Source organism: Pinus tabuliformis, chromosome 4_2 (genome assembly GCF_031772625.1).
Source record: "Pinus tabuliformis cultivar Carrire ecotype Pingquan chromosome 4_2, CPIR1, whole genome shotgun sequence".
Lineage (NCBI taxonomy): Eukaryota > Viridiplantae > Streptophyta > Pinopsida > Pinales > Pinaceae > Pinus > Pinus tabuliformis.
Window position 1 is genome coordinate 402,044,584 of NC_142304.1, and position 15,849 is coordinate 402,060,432.

Genomic DNA, 15,849 nt, shown 5'->3' on the forward strand with positions numbered 1-15,849 from the left:
CAACATTTAAAAAAAGAGAACTAAGACAACTAGAAAATTTAGAGAAAGGTCTTCCGGATTAATCACATCGTAAGGAAGGATTGGGTCGACGTTTCAAACCAACTAATGTGGTTCATCCTCAGGACAAGGTGAGAAAGCAATTGATCTGAGAGAATAAATAGCATGGACGCATCATTGTCCAATGTTAGCCGTTTAAAATTAGCTGTTGGTGAAATAAAATCAATTGGTTAATTTTTAGCTGTTATGTAATAAATCAAAGCACCATGTTTGCATTGAAGAATCTAAGGTCATTGCTAAAATTGGTCATTTCCACCATAGGAAGCTCAGGGAATCGATTGAGATTGAGAGGCATGCCAAAAACCTTAATAGAGATGATGGCTGGAAATTAAGTAGGAGATGGATTCCAGCTCTCGCCTCTTAGCTCTTCCGCTCTCTCCTTCCCCTCTTCTTTCTTCGTTTCTGGTGTTCTCTCCCCTCCTACTATTGGTTTTTCCTTCTTTGCTTTCCTTCCTTCAATTATGAAGCTGTCCTCTTGCTTTTAGCCCTCTTTGTGGTTTTGATAAAGTTTAGTTCTTAAAGTTCAGGGTATGAAATATATCTAGATCATAGTTTTTAATCTTTTTAAATAGTTAGTTTAGGTCATAATATTAAAAAAAAATTAATTATCACCATTTGAATTAATAAATCAATAACGCATTTATATCTTAACCACTAGTCTCTAACTATTAATGTTATAAATTATGCTTGAATATTATTATCTGAAATGAATATGAATATTATAAAATATCTTTGTATATTATTTGAATTGTTATATGAATTAATTGTAATATTATCACCACTTATTTATTACCCTACATCTAATTCCTTACATAACAACTAGTTTCTACCTAGTTTTATTACCTTAGACATTAATTATTTTTATTATAACCAATGGTTTTTCACTATTAATATTATAATTTAATCTTGAATATATTTATCACTTAACATCTTATTCATCACACGAGTTTTTACCTAATATTATTATTATATAAATTAATCATAACGGCTAGTTTCCTACATAATATTACTATTCAACGACTAGTTTTCCTCCTAAGTCCCATTGGCTAGGTCAACCCTTGCCTTTAATATCATTCTATTAGATTATATTATTATTTATTTAATAATTTGTGACTTTCTCGATAATAAATAATTATTTATTACATAACAGCTAAAAATTAACCAATTCATTTTATTTCACCAACAACTAATTTTAAACGACTAACACTGGACAATGATGCATCCATGCTATTTATTCTCTCAGATCGATTGCTTTCTCACCTTGTCCTGAGGATGAACCACATTAGTTGGTTCGAAACGTCGACCCAATCCTTCCTTACAATGTGATTAATCTGGAAGACCTTTCTCTAAATTGATGGATCACAAAAGTCTTAGATCTAACTAGAAAATTTGTTAAGTAATCAACATTTAAAAAACAATTGGGCATAAAAAAATTTAAAGTGTAAAAAAATGTAACATTTAAAAAAAATATCCACAGTTAATATATTAGAAAATATAAAGTGTCAAAAATAAGCCCTCTAAAAAAAGGGGTTGATGCTGCATCAACACGTTTCAAAATTAGCATGAAAATCACTAATATTTAAAAACAAATATTTATATTTGATACATAAGAAAATTTAAGTCTCAAAAATATGCTATGAAAAAAATATATGTATTCCACATCACCATTTTTCAAAATCGGTTGACTTTTTTGTTACCTCAACGAAACAGGAAATCGTATCAGTTTCCATGTTTACATTGTTGTGATTGGCTGAAATGGGGATAGGAGCTACGAGTCATGTCCCAAATAGCTAAAGAGGACATGGACAAGAAACAAAAGGATATGGTGTCACAGATATGTTATTGAAGGCCAATCCAATTGGGATAGAAGAACTACCCATGGAAAGGGGAAGGTGAAATCCAAGTGAGTAGTCCTTAATTTTTTTTTTGTATCTTGAATTATTGCATCAGATGTAAGCCTTTCTATCCGTTAGGCTAGTTGGGCTTGTGAATGTTTTAATAAATTTCAATTCTCTCTCTACATAACTAACACTATTGTCAATTGCAAACATGGGAGAAGAAACCACAATCAAAATTTGTTATCAATAACAACAATGTATTCCTTGTGGTAATACTCTTTGCATTTGTCCCCTCCATAGTTACAATTTATAATCATTCATGCCTTGAACGTGTTAGTTTTTGTAGCATCAGATGGTGTTTTAGTCTCAAACTTTGTGGAGAGGCTAAAACACGAGATCTCCAAAACGTAGAAATTGTCTTTGGAAGTTTTACCTAGAGATAGCTCAATTAAATAAATTGACCATTATTTAAATTTTTCTTAAGTCTAACTTAGGAAAATTGGTTAATTAATAGCAATTAATTGAGAAATGTGAGAATTCTCTAGAAACTCACATGGATCAACTTGGAGATGATCTCAACCATCGATTAAGTTTTAATCTTGGTTGTTGAAGTCTCAACTAGAGATTAGAAGAGGAGGTTGATGGGGTTGATGGAGATCACACTTGGTGAGCGAGTTTCCTTGGTAGTTCAATTTTCCAGAGAGCAACATTCAATTGGAAGAATTCGAGCCAGAGAGGGGATGCCGTGATAGTGAGGGGTAGAGTCAGTGAGTTCGGAGGATGTTTTCTAGTTCTAGAGAGTTAGCTATAGGGGGGTCAAGTTTCCTCAGTGGGGCTGCGTAGGGCCTGCACAAAGCTTCAAAGGAAAAGTTCGATTTGGCCAGATAGAGGGTCGATTTAGTTGCTAGAGGTCGGGAGAATTTCTGGAAGGGCCAGTGGGTCATTCTTAGAGGTTGAGTTGGGAAGACGACTTGATTAGTTGTAGCTTCCAAGTGGCACGTGAGAGGGTGTGTGCAGCACTGGTGCAGAGGTTGATGTAGGGGTTCGAGCTGGCCTATTTTGAGCCAGTTTAGGAGCTTGCGGTCAATGCCAAGTGAGACAAAATTTGTCTCACTAATTTTGTGGCCAATTTTTCTTGTAGAGGATTTCCAGTCTTGGGCATCCTGTTGTACTCAAAATTTCTCACTGTTGCATAATAATAAAACCCTGAACTGCTGCATCAGTTTTCCCACATTGGGCTTTTTCGGGGATAATTGTCCAAAAATAACTGTCATTTTTGTGTGTGCGCTAGCATTTTTCAGTTTCTAGCATTTTATTTTCCACATCGTTTCAATGGTGAAAATTGCAGTTGTGATTTTATTTGTTGTTTGCCATAGCAAATAAACTGCATAATTAAATTTATAGTTAGAAGAATAATTTTCAGTTGCTGCAATAGTTGAAATTTTCACATGGTATTAGAGCACAGTTGACGGATAAGGAGCTCAACGACGAAGAGGAAGAAATTCGTGGTTCAGAGGGAGCCACAACACGAATTTCCGAGGGGCTGCGCAATGCCTAGCCAGGCAGTGCGAATTGCTAGACAGGGTTCGATTTTCCAGTTGTAGGTGGTAGGAAAGTTCGATTTGCCCGGGAAGTGATTCTAGCAGGCAGAGGTGAGGAGCTCAGTGTTTTTGCAGAGCAGATTTTTTGTCTGGGTGCAGAATGGTTTTGCAACAGTTTGCAGTAGTAGAATCAACACTAGGAGGAAGAGAAATAACACACATAAAGGGAGTTTCTCTCAGAGGGTTTCTAGTTTCAAAAATCCAAAATTTCCAGTTGCATCAGGCAGTTGCAACAGACAAATTTTCTCACTCTAGGAAGGAGTGCAAATAATAGAGCTAGTAGCTGAGCAGGTGAAAGAGGGAAATTTCCATCCCAGGTCAAGTTTTTGCAGTAATGGCTTCAACAGGACTCCAAGATCAAGACATATTAGAGGGTGCCTCAAACTATTTTATCTAGAAGGCCAGGATGGCATTCCTGCTAGATAAATATGGTTTGAAGATGTACGCAAACATAGTTTTAGCCATACCTACAGATGTTGATAAACTAGCGAATTACAATAAGGAGATGACTAGGGCAAAGTGGTTGATTCTCGATGGAGTTTGAGATCTTATACTCTTACACATTGCGGCCAAGAATACAACCAAGGAAATGTCGGATGCTATTGCCTCACTATATTAGAATCCTTCCAAACAATGGAAGATGTTCCTGGACTTGTGTGTTTGACCCAGTCAGGGACAAGGCTCGTAGGGAGAGAAGAAGAAGAAGAAGAAGGATCTATCTGAGATCAAGTGCTTTAGGTGTGGCGAGTTTGGCCACTGCAGTACTTAGTGTCCTTAGTGGAGAAGTAGGATTAAGAAGGAGAAGCAGGATCAGGCGGCAACATCCGCAAAAATAGATCAATTGTCTTTCAAATTGGAGGACCAATTCGCTTTTTATGTAGCTATACCTCCAGGAGAGAGGTGGGGAGACATCGAGTTCTAGAATCCAAAATTGCGCAGAGCCGGGAAGGGTTCATAGAGGAGTGGCAGTTGCAGTTTACTCCTCACATGGATCATTACCCTTGCTACAGGGGCCCACAATATTCAATAGCAGGAGGATTAGTGTCAGTTGTTGCAACCAGTTTGAGAGTGACAGTTGCAGATTAGTTGCAGTGAGATGCTGAGGAGCACAAAGCAATGTTGACAACAGTGCAGGTTGCACAGTGCAGAATCAACAACAACACATATTCCCTAGTGGAAGGTGTAGAGGTTAGTAGCAATCAGAGACTCAGGAGACAGTTGTAGGATGTGATCACAGTTGATTTAGTATTTTGGATGCTTCTCAGTTACAGTAGCTGCAGCAATAGTGAGAGGGAGTGTTAGTTGGGTTGCGGTGCATATGCAGAGTTGGCAGTGTTGATTTGGGGTAGCATCGGATGTGCTCTAGCGGTGAGGCTAAAGCACATGAGTTCTCCAAGACCAAGAAATGGATTGGGCAGATTCTAACCGGTTTGGGAGATATTAACATAATTAATATTTTTAATGGAGTTCCTAAGTCTAAACTTAGGAAAAATAAAATATTAATGGGTATTAATATAAAACAAGGTTAGAATGTTCCAAAAGTCATGGATCAAGCCAAATCTAATCTTAGCCATTGATTAGAGACTTAATCTCTGCAGTTGATAGACCAATGAGAAAAATATAAGAGGAGGCTTGAGGGTCAGTTGGAGAACACACCAGAGTGATCAGTCATTCAATTTTCTAAAGCGAGGTTTGCTAAGAGATTTCAAATCAGTGATCAGCAGTGAGGGGTAGTGAATACATAATAGAGAGGCAGAGTTAGTACTAGAGAGACAACGTAGAGCTCAGAGAGGTTGACGCAGAGGCAATTGGGTGTTACGTAGAGGTAGCTAGGAGAGGCTAGCGTGTGTGACGCAGAGGGTCTAAGGGCTGACACAAAAGCTTCAGAAGTTGCGCAAAGGCTAGCAGAGCTGACACAGGGCTAAGAGGCAACGCTGGGAGGATTTCGTGGGACAGACTGGGAGTTGGTGAGTCGGGTAGGGTGATGCAGTCCCTATCAGAGTGACATAGAGCAGTGGAAGCCGCAATTGTTGCTATGGGACCGTTCATCTGGTGATTAATCAACCGAAATCTCTGTCTCCGAGGAGAGGTACTACTGCCGAGGGAATTCTCTATTGGGTGAGCCATTTCTGGCACCCTAGTTGTATTCTGAAAACTGCATAATAATAAAACCCTCTGAATAGTTGCACCAGTTTTCCCGCATTGGGTTTTTCCGGGGACATTGGTCCAAAAATAACGGTGTCACTTGTGTGCTTGTTTTCTTTCAGTTGATGATATGTAGATGTTGATACTGTACTTGTGTTTATTTTCAGTATTTACATGGTAAATAACTTGTTAAGTAATTAAACAAGTAGGAAGAAATAAACCAGATAGTACAGGAAGAATTTCTAACGGGTTAAACTTAGAAATTCCAACATGGTATCAGAGCGTGGTTGCAGATCACAGGATAATTGAAGGCATCAGCTGAGCAGAGCATTTGCAACAGATTCAGCTATCCCGAGTGACAGAGCTGATCCTTGCAGAAGGCGACAGAGGAAGGAGTGACGTAGAGGGACTGCGTCATCATTCTGGGCTAGAGAAAGGCAACACAGAGGCTAAGGGAGGCAGAATCAGGGTCACGCAGAGGCCAGGAGGGCTGACGCAATTGGCTAGGGGAGCTGATTTGCCGGTACCGAGATTGCGCAGAGCCAAGTGGCTCAATCCTTCACTTGCTGGGGTATATGAGGCTGTGGATAATTTGCGTAGCAAAGCTGGTGGGGTATTGTGGTCAGAACAATACCTAACAGGGCAAGACCAAGGGGAGGGAGTTGCTGCCGAGGCAGATTTCTAGCCAAGGAATTCAGATCAGTGGTGCAGTTGCATAGGCGATCGGAGTGGGGGCAACTTGACGTTGGCAGAGGGATTTCTAGAAGGGAAATCAAGACTCAGAGGGAGTCGAACTGAGAACTTCTAGACGAGAAGTTAAGAGACTCAGTAGGAGTCGAACAAAGGACTTCCGGGAGGGAAGTAGAGAGACTCGGAGGAGTCGAAAGAAGAGCAGCGAGATGGCTGTGAATGCGCTGAGAGATCAAGATAGTTGGATGGAGCATCTAACTTTGTGGTCTAGAAGGCCAGGATCTTGTCCATTCTAGACAGACATCACCTCAAGGGCTTTGACACGAGAGTGATAGCTGTCTCAGTTGACCCAGTAGCTAATGAAAGGTATGAGGAGGCAATGGCGAAGGTTAAGTGCATCATCCTTGATAGGGTCCAGGATCATGTGGTACCACATATTGCCAAGAAGGAAACGACAAAGGAGATGTGGGATGCCTAAAAGACATTGTACCAACATACTTCCGTGCATAGGGAGATGCTCTTGGAGAATCAACTAAGCGCATACTAGATACAAAAGGGAGAGGAGATAGATGTCTTCCTCGGTCGCTTGAAGGAGATCCACGACCAGCTTACTTCCATAGGGGCCATGTCGGATGAGGAATTGATGGTGAGGACCGCACTGAATGCAGTTTCCTAGGATTGGGAAGAACTGTGGGCGGCTCTTCTATAAGAAGAGATCAGATGGCAGACCAAGGCGGGGAGTAGCGGCAAAGGGGTCACAATCAAGAAAGAGGAAGAAGAGGATGCGACTCTAGCATCTGTGGGGAAGTAGGAGAAGAGGAAGAAGAAGGACCTCTCCAAGGTCAAGTGCTTCCATTGTGGGGAACTGGGTCATTTTGCAAACCAGTGTCCTAGGAAGAAGAGCAAGGGAGAGGTTTCAGACTGGAAGGCAGCGCTTGCAAAGGCGGAGAAAGAAGTCGAGGAGGAGGACGATTGTGCCATGTGTGCTCATGTGCCACTTGAGAAGAAGTGGGGAGACATTGAGCTGTAGTCAAGACGACTATAGGCGATGAGGGGCAAGATCCTTGAGGTACCTAACCTCTTGGATTATACCTTGCTACGTGAGCCCTGAGAGGAGTAGTAGCACTGGTGGACATCGGTAGAGATGGATGTGGATGGAGCAGTAGAGAGTGCTACAGTGTAGGAGTCCCTGGACAGCATGAGGCTAGCAGGCTGCAACAGTGCGAGAGGCACGAGAGTGTTGCACTAGTGCAGGATGGCACAAAGAGGTGTGCAATGGTGCGAGATGCAGGGAGTTGTTACAACAACACAGAGGTCAAGAGAGGGAGCACTTGTTAGCGGCAGAGAGAGATTCAGCATTGGGAGTGTTTCTAGCCTGACAGAAGTTGGGTGGATCAGTTACTTACTCAGTAACTGAGTTGCAGTATGTAGGAGCACGATGCAGCATGATGAGAGGGGATGCAATGCTCGATGGACCAATAGCAACACAGATGCAGAGGGAGTTGCTGTACGAATGCAACAGTGGCATTGATAGGGCTATGGGCAGCGCTATAGGAGGTAGCAGTGCAGAGGATGTTGGGCGGGGAGACCTAGCATCAGCACAGGGACCGATGCCAGATAATCAGGGTGATGTTCAGTGTGGAGTATTACTAGAGCACAATCCTCGCTAAGAGGGAGTGTTGATTTTGGGTAGCATCGGATGTGCGCTAGCCATGAAAATTGGTGGAGAGGCTAAAGCACATGAGATTTCCAAGACCCAAAAATGGTGTTGGCAGATTCTAATCGGTTTTGGAGATATTAAAATAATTAATAGTTTTAATGGAGTTCTTAAGTCTAAACTTAGGAAAAATAAAATATTGATGGGTATTAATATAAAACTAGGTTAGAATGTTCCAAAAGTCATGGATGAAGCCAAATCTAATCTTAGCTGTTGATTAAAGATTTAATCTCGGTCGTTGATGGACCAACAAGAAAAGTATAAGAGGAGGCTTGAGGGTCAGTTGGAGAACACACCAGAGTGATCAGTCATTCGATTTTCCAGAGCGGGGTTTGCTAAGAGAAATCGAATTAGTGATCAGCTATAACGACCTATTTTAATATAAAGGTTAGAAAAATATTTTATCATTAGTTTAATTTTTTTATTATTTTATGAATTGATTAAATTTATTTAATATTACTTTTATATAAATAGGTCGTTACATGTACTCCCCCTTTAGAAAAACTTCATCCCGAAGTTAGAGTTTTATCTTATATGAATATTTATGATAGCGATTAGTACATTTTTCTTAGGATTGTGTATTGAGGTTAAATTCTTACTTAATGTAAGGCACTACAAATTTGGTGTTTTGAATACCTTAGGTTTATAACTTTAATGATCATGTTTTATTTCATTAGGTTCCCCAACTATTTACAACATCATCCTATTGTTCCTAATCTCTTCTGCTTCCATCTTATCCGTCCTCTATTGGAGTATGTCATGGCATCAGTTATACTGGCCTAACCATTTATAAACTCCAAGGATGACAGCGTCGGTTATATTGACCTGATCCTTAGTAGGCATCTGGCAGTCATCATCACACGTCTAGGGTAGCGTGACTCGCACAGTCCTCCCATGACTCCAGGTTTCGGAGGATACACGGTGGGCAACACCTCCACCCCTCCTAGTAGAATCAGGGTTAATACCCTATCATGGAATCTCTTTGAGCCTTAATTGTTCTGAGGTTTTTGTCATCACGCGGTCATTTGGTAACGGATATTATCTGCAATCATAAACACTTGTCCATGCAAAATGTGCATTAGCATATTCAAAACAAATAGCTTTCACGCATGTCAATTACAGTATAACATACTTTGCCTTATTCTATTCATGTCATTAACTTTCATATTTAAAATGTAATCATTCTTTGATTTCTGTCTCATCAATCATATTGATAAGTATAAATGAAACAAAATTATAATATCTTAATTCCCATTAGAAGCAAAATTACTCAAATATTTAAACTTTATTTTGATAACTATAATTTAGTAAGATCAATAACATATTCTGTCTTGGTATCCATGTACTAGCGGAATTAAACAGATATTATGTCATAAAAATTCACGTTTATATATGATCATTTCAAAATGGTTCTGAGTCTCTGATTTGAAGTAAAGAAAATATATACAAAACATGGTTTAAAGTTCTTCAAAATTGGCACAAGTTGGGGTATTTTTGACATATGATTTCTGTATCTTCCCAAGTAGCTGATCCAGGACTATACTTGTCCCATTGGACCTTAACTTGGTCTACTAGACGATTTCTGAGCTGTCGAACTCTACATTCTAGTATACGTAATGGTTCGACCGATATGGTTCCTTCATCTGATACCTGTAGTTCCTTCCATTGAAGGTTATGAGATTGATCAACTATGTAATGCCTTAATACAAATACATGAAATACATTATGAACTTATGCAAATGAGGTGGCAGTGCAAGACGATAGGCAACAAGTCCAACTCTATCCGATTCGGAAAAGGGACAAAATTATCACCTCGATTTATTGGACCCTTCAAAGTTATATTAAATAAATTTTAATAAATAAATTTAATCAATTCATAAAATAATATGAAAAATAAACTAATGATAAAATATTTTTCTAACTTTTATATTAAAATAAAATCATAAAAAGGAAAGGATATGACACGACAAGGGAAGGGTGTCATGAGGAAATGAAGCGGTGGGTGCGGGAGGAAGGACGACCACTGCCAAGGATTAGTTTATAAACCAGAAGGAAAAGTTTGAGAATGGGGATAGGAGAAAGAAGGAAGAACGAAGGGGATACCGAAGAAGAAAACTGGAGTTACCTACGAAAGGAGAGCTGGTTGTTTTGAGGTTTCTAGGCACGGGGAAAACAGTCTGCTTCAACTAAGAAGCTCACTGATCTGAGTAGCAAGGTTCTGCTCAGTTTGGCTGGGTGGTTTTGGTCTTTTGGTAAAGAGGAGCAAACTGGAGGAGTTCTGAACGAGTTCTAAATAATTTCATCCGCGGCAGACATACGCAGTAGACCAAGTAAGTGTTTATCATTGAATCAAGCAATTAATTATATGAAGTTTTGCATAAACTTAGAACTGGAGTTTTTTTTAAGGATTCATACTCTGTTTTAAATAAGTAGTTCTGTAGAAACTTTTTACAATAGTTACAGTTTAGTAAATCTTTATACGTTCAGAAATAGTCTTTTATCTCAGTTCAGCTCCTCACATCAGCAGCGAGGGACAATGAATACATAGCAAAGAGGCAGAGTTAGTACTAGAGAGACAACATAGAGCCCAGAGAGGTTGACGCAGAGGTAACTGGGTGTTACGCAGAGGCAGCTAGGAGCTGCGCAGAGCCAAGAGAGGCCAGCGCGTGTGACGCAAAGGGTCTAAGGGCTGACGCAAAATCTTCAGAAATTGCACAGAGGCTAGCAGCTGACGCAGGGCCAAGAGGCAGCGCTGGGAGGATTTCATGGCACAGACTGGGAGCTGGTGAGCCAGGTAGGGTGACGCAGAGTAGTGGAAGCTGCAATTGTTGCTGTGGGACCGTTCATCCGTTGATTAATTAGCCGGAATATCTATCTCCGAGGAGAGGTACTACTGCCGAGGGCATTCTCTGTTGGGTGAGCCATTTTTGGCACCCTAGTTGTATTATGAAAATTGCATAATAATAAAACCCTCTGAATAGCTGCACCGGTTTTCCCGCATTGGGTTTTTCCGGGGACATTGGTCAAAAAATAACGGTGTCACTTGTGTGCTTGTTTTCCTTCAGTTGATGATCTGTAGATGTTGATATTGTACTTGTGTTTATTTTCAGTATATACATGGTAAATAACTTGTTAAGTAATTAAACGAGTAGGAAGAAATAAACCAGATAGTACAGGAAGAATTTCTAACGAGTTAAACTTAGAAATTCCAATAGGCAGCAGTACAGGTTGTACAATGCAGTGTCAACAGTGGTAGAAATGCAACATGGTTCAGCTACTGTCAGTGGCAGATGAATTCGACTTAGCGCAGTGGTTGATGGATAGTGGCAGGGAGCTACAGTTGTCAGACATCAACATCGTGTATGGGAGGATGATGCAGATACAGGGTGTTGTAGCAATGCAGCACTAGAGAACAACTTCCTTGCTAAGAGGGAGTGTTAGTTTTTGTAGCACTGGATGGTGTTCTAATCTCAAACTTTGTGGAGAGGATAAAACACATGAGATCTCCAAAACCCAAAAATCGTTTCTGGAAATTCCACTTAGAGATAGCCCAATTAAATTAATTGACCATCATTTAAATTTTTCCTGAGTCTAACTTAAGAAAACTAGTTAATTAATAACAATTAATTGAGAAAGGTGAGAATTCTCTAGAAACTGACATGGATTGACTTGGAGGTGATCTCAGCCATTGATTAAGTTTTAATCTTGGCCGTTGAAGTCTCAACTGGAGATTATAAGAGGAGGTCGATGGGTTTGATGGAGAACACACTTGGTGAGTGAATTTCCTTGGTAGTTCGATTTTCTAGAGAGCTGCATTCAACCAGAAGAATTCAAGCCAGAGAGGGGAGACTGAGATAGTGAGGGGCAAAGTCAGTGAGTCTGGAGGAAGTTTTTCAGTTCCAGAGAGTCAGCTACAGGAGGGCCGAGTTTTCTTAATGGGGCTGTGCAGGGCATGCGTAGGAGTTTCAGAGGTAGGGTTTGATTTGGCCAAACATAGGGTCGATTTAGTTGCTGGAGGCCGGGAGATTTCCAGAAGGGCCAACGAGTCATTCTCAGGAGCTGATTTGGACAGATGGCTTGATCAGTTGTAGCTTCCAAGTAGAGGGTGAGAGGGTGTGCATAACATTGGCACAGATGCTGATGCAGGGGTTCGAGCATCCCATTTTGAGCCAGTTCAGGAGTTGTGATCAGTGCTGGGTGAGACAAAATTTGTTTCACTAATTTTGTGGCCAGTTTATTTTGTAGAGGATTGTTAGTTTTGGGCATCCAGTTGTACTAAAAATTTGTCACTGTTGCATAATAATAAAACCCTCAGCTGTAGCACTGGTTTTCCCACATTGGTTTTTTTGGGGGACAATTGTCCAAAAATAATTGTGATTTTTATGTGTGTGTGCCAGCATTTCTCAGTTTCCAACATTTTATTTTCCATAACGTTTTTATGTTGAAAATTGCAGTTGTGATTTTATTCATTGTTTGCTGTAGCAAATAAACTGCATAATAAAATTCACAGTTAGAAGAATAATTTCCAGTATTTGCAATAGTTGAAATTTTCACATGGTATCAGAGCACCGTTAACGAATAGGGAGCTCATAGACGAAGAGGGAGAATTTCGTGGCTCAGAGGGAGTAGCAACACAAATTTCCCAGGGGCTGTGCAATGCCTAGCCATGCATTACGAATTGCTAGACAGGGTTCGGATTTCTAGTTGCAATTGGTAGAAAAGTTCGATTTGCCCGAGAATTTCAGCAGGTAGAGGTGAGCAACTCAGTATTTTTCGCAAAACAAATTTCTTGTCTAGGTGCAGAAAGGTTTTGCAACAATTTGCAGTAGCAAAATCAACATTGAGAGGAAGAGAAATAACACACACACACAAGGAGTTTCTCTTAGAGGGTTTCTAGTTTCAGAAATCCAAAATTTCCAGTTGTAGCAAGCACTAGCAACAAGTATATTTTCTCACTTCAAGGAGTGCGAATAGTAGAGCTAGCAGCTAAGCAGGTGAAAGAGGTAACTTTCCATCCTAGGTCAATTTTTTGTAGTAATGGCTTTAGCAGGACTCTGAGATTATGACAGATGAGAGGGTGCCTCGAACTATTGTATTTGCAAGGCTAGGATTGCATTCCTGCTAGATGAATATGGTCTAAAGATGTACGTAGAAAGAGTTGTAGCCGTACCTGCAGATGTTGATCAACTAGCAAATTACAATAAGGAGATGGCTGGGGCAAAGTGGTTGATTCTTGATGGAGTTCAAGATCATATAGTCTCAGATGTTGCGGCCAAGAATACAATCAAAGAAATGTGGGACGCTATTGCCTCACTATATGAGAATCCTTTCGAACAACGAAAGATGTTCCTAAAGGAAAAGTTGAATGTTTGTATGCAAAAGGGTGAAGGCATCAACCCTTTTCTCACCATAATTCAAGATATATGGGATGAGCTTGCAACTATGGGAGAGTCGCCTCCAGCTACTGAACTTGTGCATTTGACCCTCAACAATGTCACCGAGGAATGGGAGAACTTCGTCCAGGTCATTCCGAGATGATATCAATTGCCTGGGTGGGACCAGATCTGGAAGAGGAGATGAGGCAAACTCTAGTAAAGACATCCATTAGCGACAGTGGCAGCAAAGGGTCAAAGGGTGTGAAGGAGGAAGAAAATGTGGCCCTTGCATTGAAAGGGAAATCAAAAGGTCCTGTTGACCACTACGTGTCAACGACCCATAGCAGTACACCCTCTTTTTTCGCAAAAGGGATAGCGCCTGATCGATGTGTTCCTGCCATCCAGCTATCATCATCAGCCTGAGGATCATGTTATAATGTAAACCCATTCTGCATGTGTATAATGTAAATAATCTCAGCAGATCCGTGTCGTGTATGTAATTACCTAGGTAAACCTACTTTTCTGGTGATGATCTACATTCCAGGAGGTCTTTTGTCTCACTGATCCTTTCTCGGATGATCAACAGAGTTTCAGCTTTACCCCAAAGCCGGAATGGATTTTGTCACTCGGATCTTAGGGGAGTCCTAGTGTTCTAGATCGAGTCTATGTAAAAGTGATTTGGGAATAATCCTAACCATTTGGTTAGGTTATTTTATTACAAATTGCTTGGTCTGCTGGATTATATTTGTGTCGCAGAATTGGGTAGTCTGTGAGGGTCTTTTGCAAATGGGTTTTCCCTTTTGAGATGTAAAAAATGTGAAATTATGATGTAAAGTGTCTTGAGGGTTGGAAAAATAATTTATCCCCTCATAGGTTAATTAATTAAATTTTCTGGCCAAAATTAATTAAAATCCTAAGCCAAAAATTTAATTAATTCTAGATCCTAAGTAAATTTAAATTCTTCGAAGGAAAAATTCGTCGGTCCTTAAAAATTAAATTTTAAGAGGTCCAGGGACTAAGGTAAATTAATTATTTTGCTAAATTTTAAGCCTTTGGTCCCTGAGATTAAGTCAAAGTCAAAATTTTGAGGAAATTAATTCAAAAGATTAATTTTTGAATTAAATTAAAATGCATTTAATTGAAAAATTCGAATCTCTTCAATAATTTAAAATTTCGACGGATGAGATTAAAAGAAATTTTGATCCTCATCAATGTTCGAGATTGCTTTGACGAGGATCACTCGAACTAGCCGTTGGAAGATTTATCTTTAAATAGGAGGTCATTTGTCAGTCAGTTCATCCGATCTCTGGATAGTGTACTAAGCACTGTTTTACGAAACGGCCGAGTTGAAACCGAAACGGCCGTTTCGGACCGTTTCAATAGCCAGCTCAATGACCCGGCCCATGACCCGGCTCGGCTGACCGAGTCAGCTATGACTCGGCCGAGTCATCCAATGACTCGGCCGAGTCATAGCTGACTCGGTCAACCCGGCCGGGTCCGTATTGACTCGGCCGAGTCATGGAAAGGACGGCTGGGCAGCGGTTTTTATAAAAAAAATTCATTTTTTTGCTGATATTTGGTAAAGTTAAGTAGGGTTTGTGGATTCCAAAGGGTAATGGAATATTGTTAAATGCTTTTGGGGTCCATTTCCCCCTCCCAAACTCTATTTAAGACAGCCAAATGCTCTCATTTCACTCACAGCAGTCTTATGCATTTGAGTGAGAGTCTTCTTTGAGAGTTAGTGAGCAGTTCTTGAGCTTGTTTTGGAGCAGCAGTGAGGAGTCTTGGAGGAGCATTGTAGCTGGAGTGAGGAGCTTCTTGGGCAGCCATTTGGAGCAGCATTGAGGAGCTGATTCTTGGAGCAAGCTTGAGGAGGCAGTTTGTGCCTGGAGGTATTTTTTTCCACCTCTCTAAATCTGTTTTTACTTAGTAAATTTTAGGTGCATATCAAGATAGCTTAGAGAGTGTTTTTAGTCAAATAAATGAACATTGAATCAATTTTTTTTTTTTTTTTTTTTCATTTTCAGATTGTTTTCCTAGTCAAAAAATGGCACCTAGAGCAAAAGATCCTGCTTGGGCATATGTTGAAATGGTTGATAGTGAGATGTGTTGCAAGTTTTGCCATAGGAAAATTAAGTCAGGTCCTGGGGGGATTCATAGGCTGAAACAACACTTGGCAGGGATTAAAGGCAATATTACTCCATGTCCCTCTGATCAAATTGGGGAGATTAGAAAGAATTTGTTGGAAAGCTTTGAAAAATTTAAAGAAGAAAAGACTAGGCAAAAAGAGATACAGGCTGAAATTGGGAGGAAGAGGGAGATACAAAGAATGATGGCTGCCAACCCCCACTATGAGTTTGAGGGTTCTTCCTCTATCCCTCAAACTGATGCATCAAACCCTTTCCGTTATGTTCCTCCCTCTTTTG

The 15,849-nt window shown here is 40.2% G+C and overlaps 1 protein-coding gene across 3 annotated transcripts in view; it reads left to right on the forward strand.

Annotated features, from left to right (window-relative positions):
* The window catches only part of LOC149169652 (type II inositol polyphosphate 5-phosphatase 15-like), a 153,426-nt gene that overhangs the window by 117,107 nt on the left and 20,470 nt on the right, over positions 1 to 15,849 (forward strand). The gene's annotated exons all lie outside the window — the stretch shown is intronic.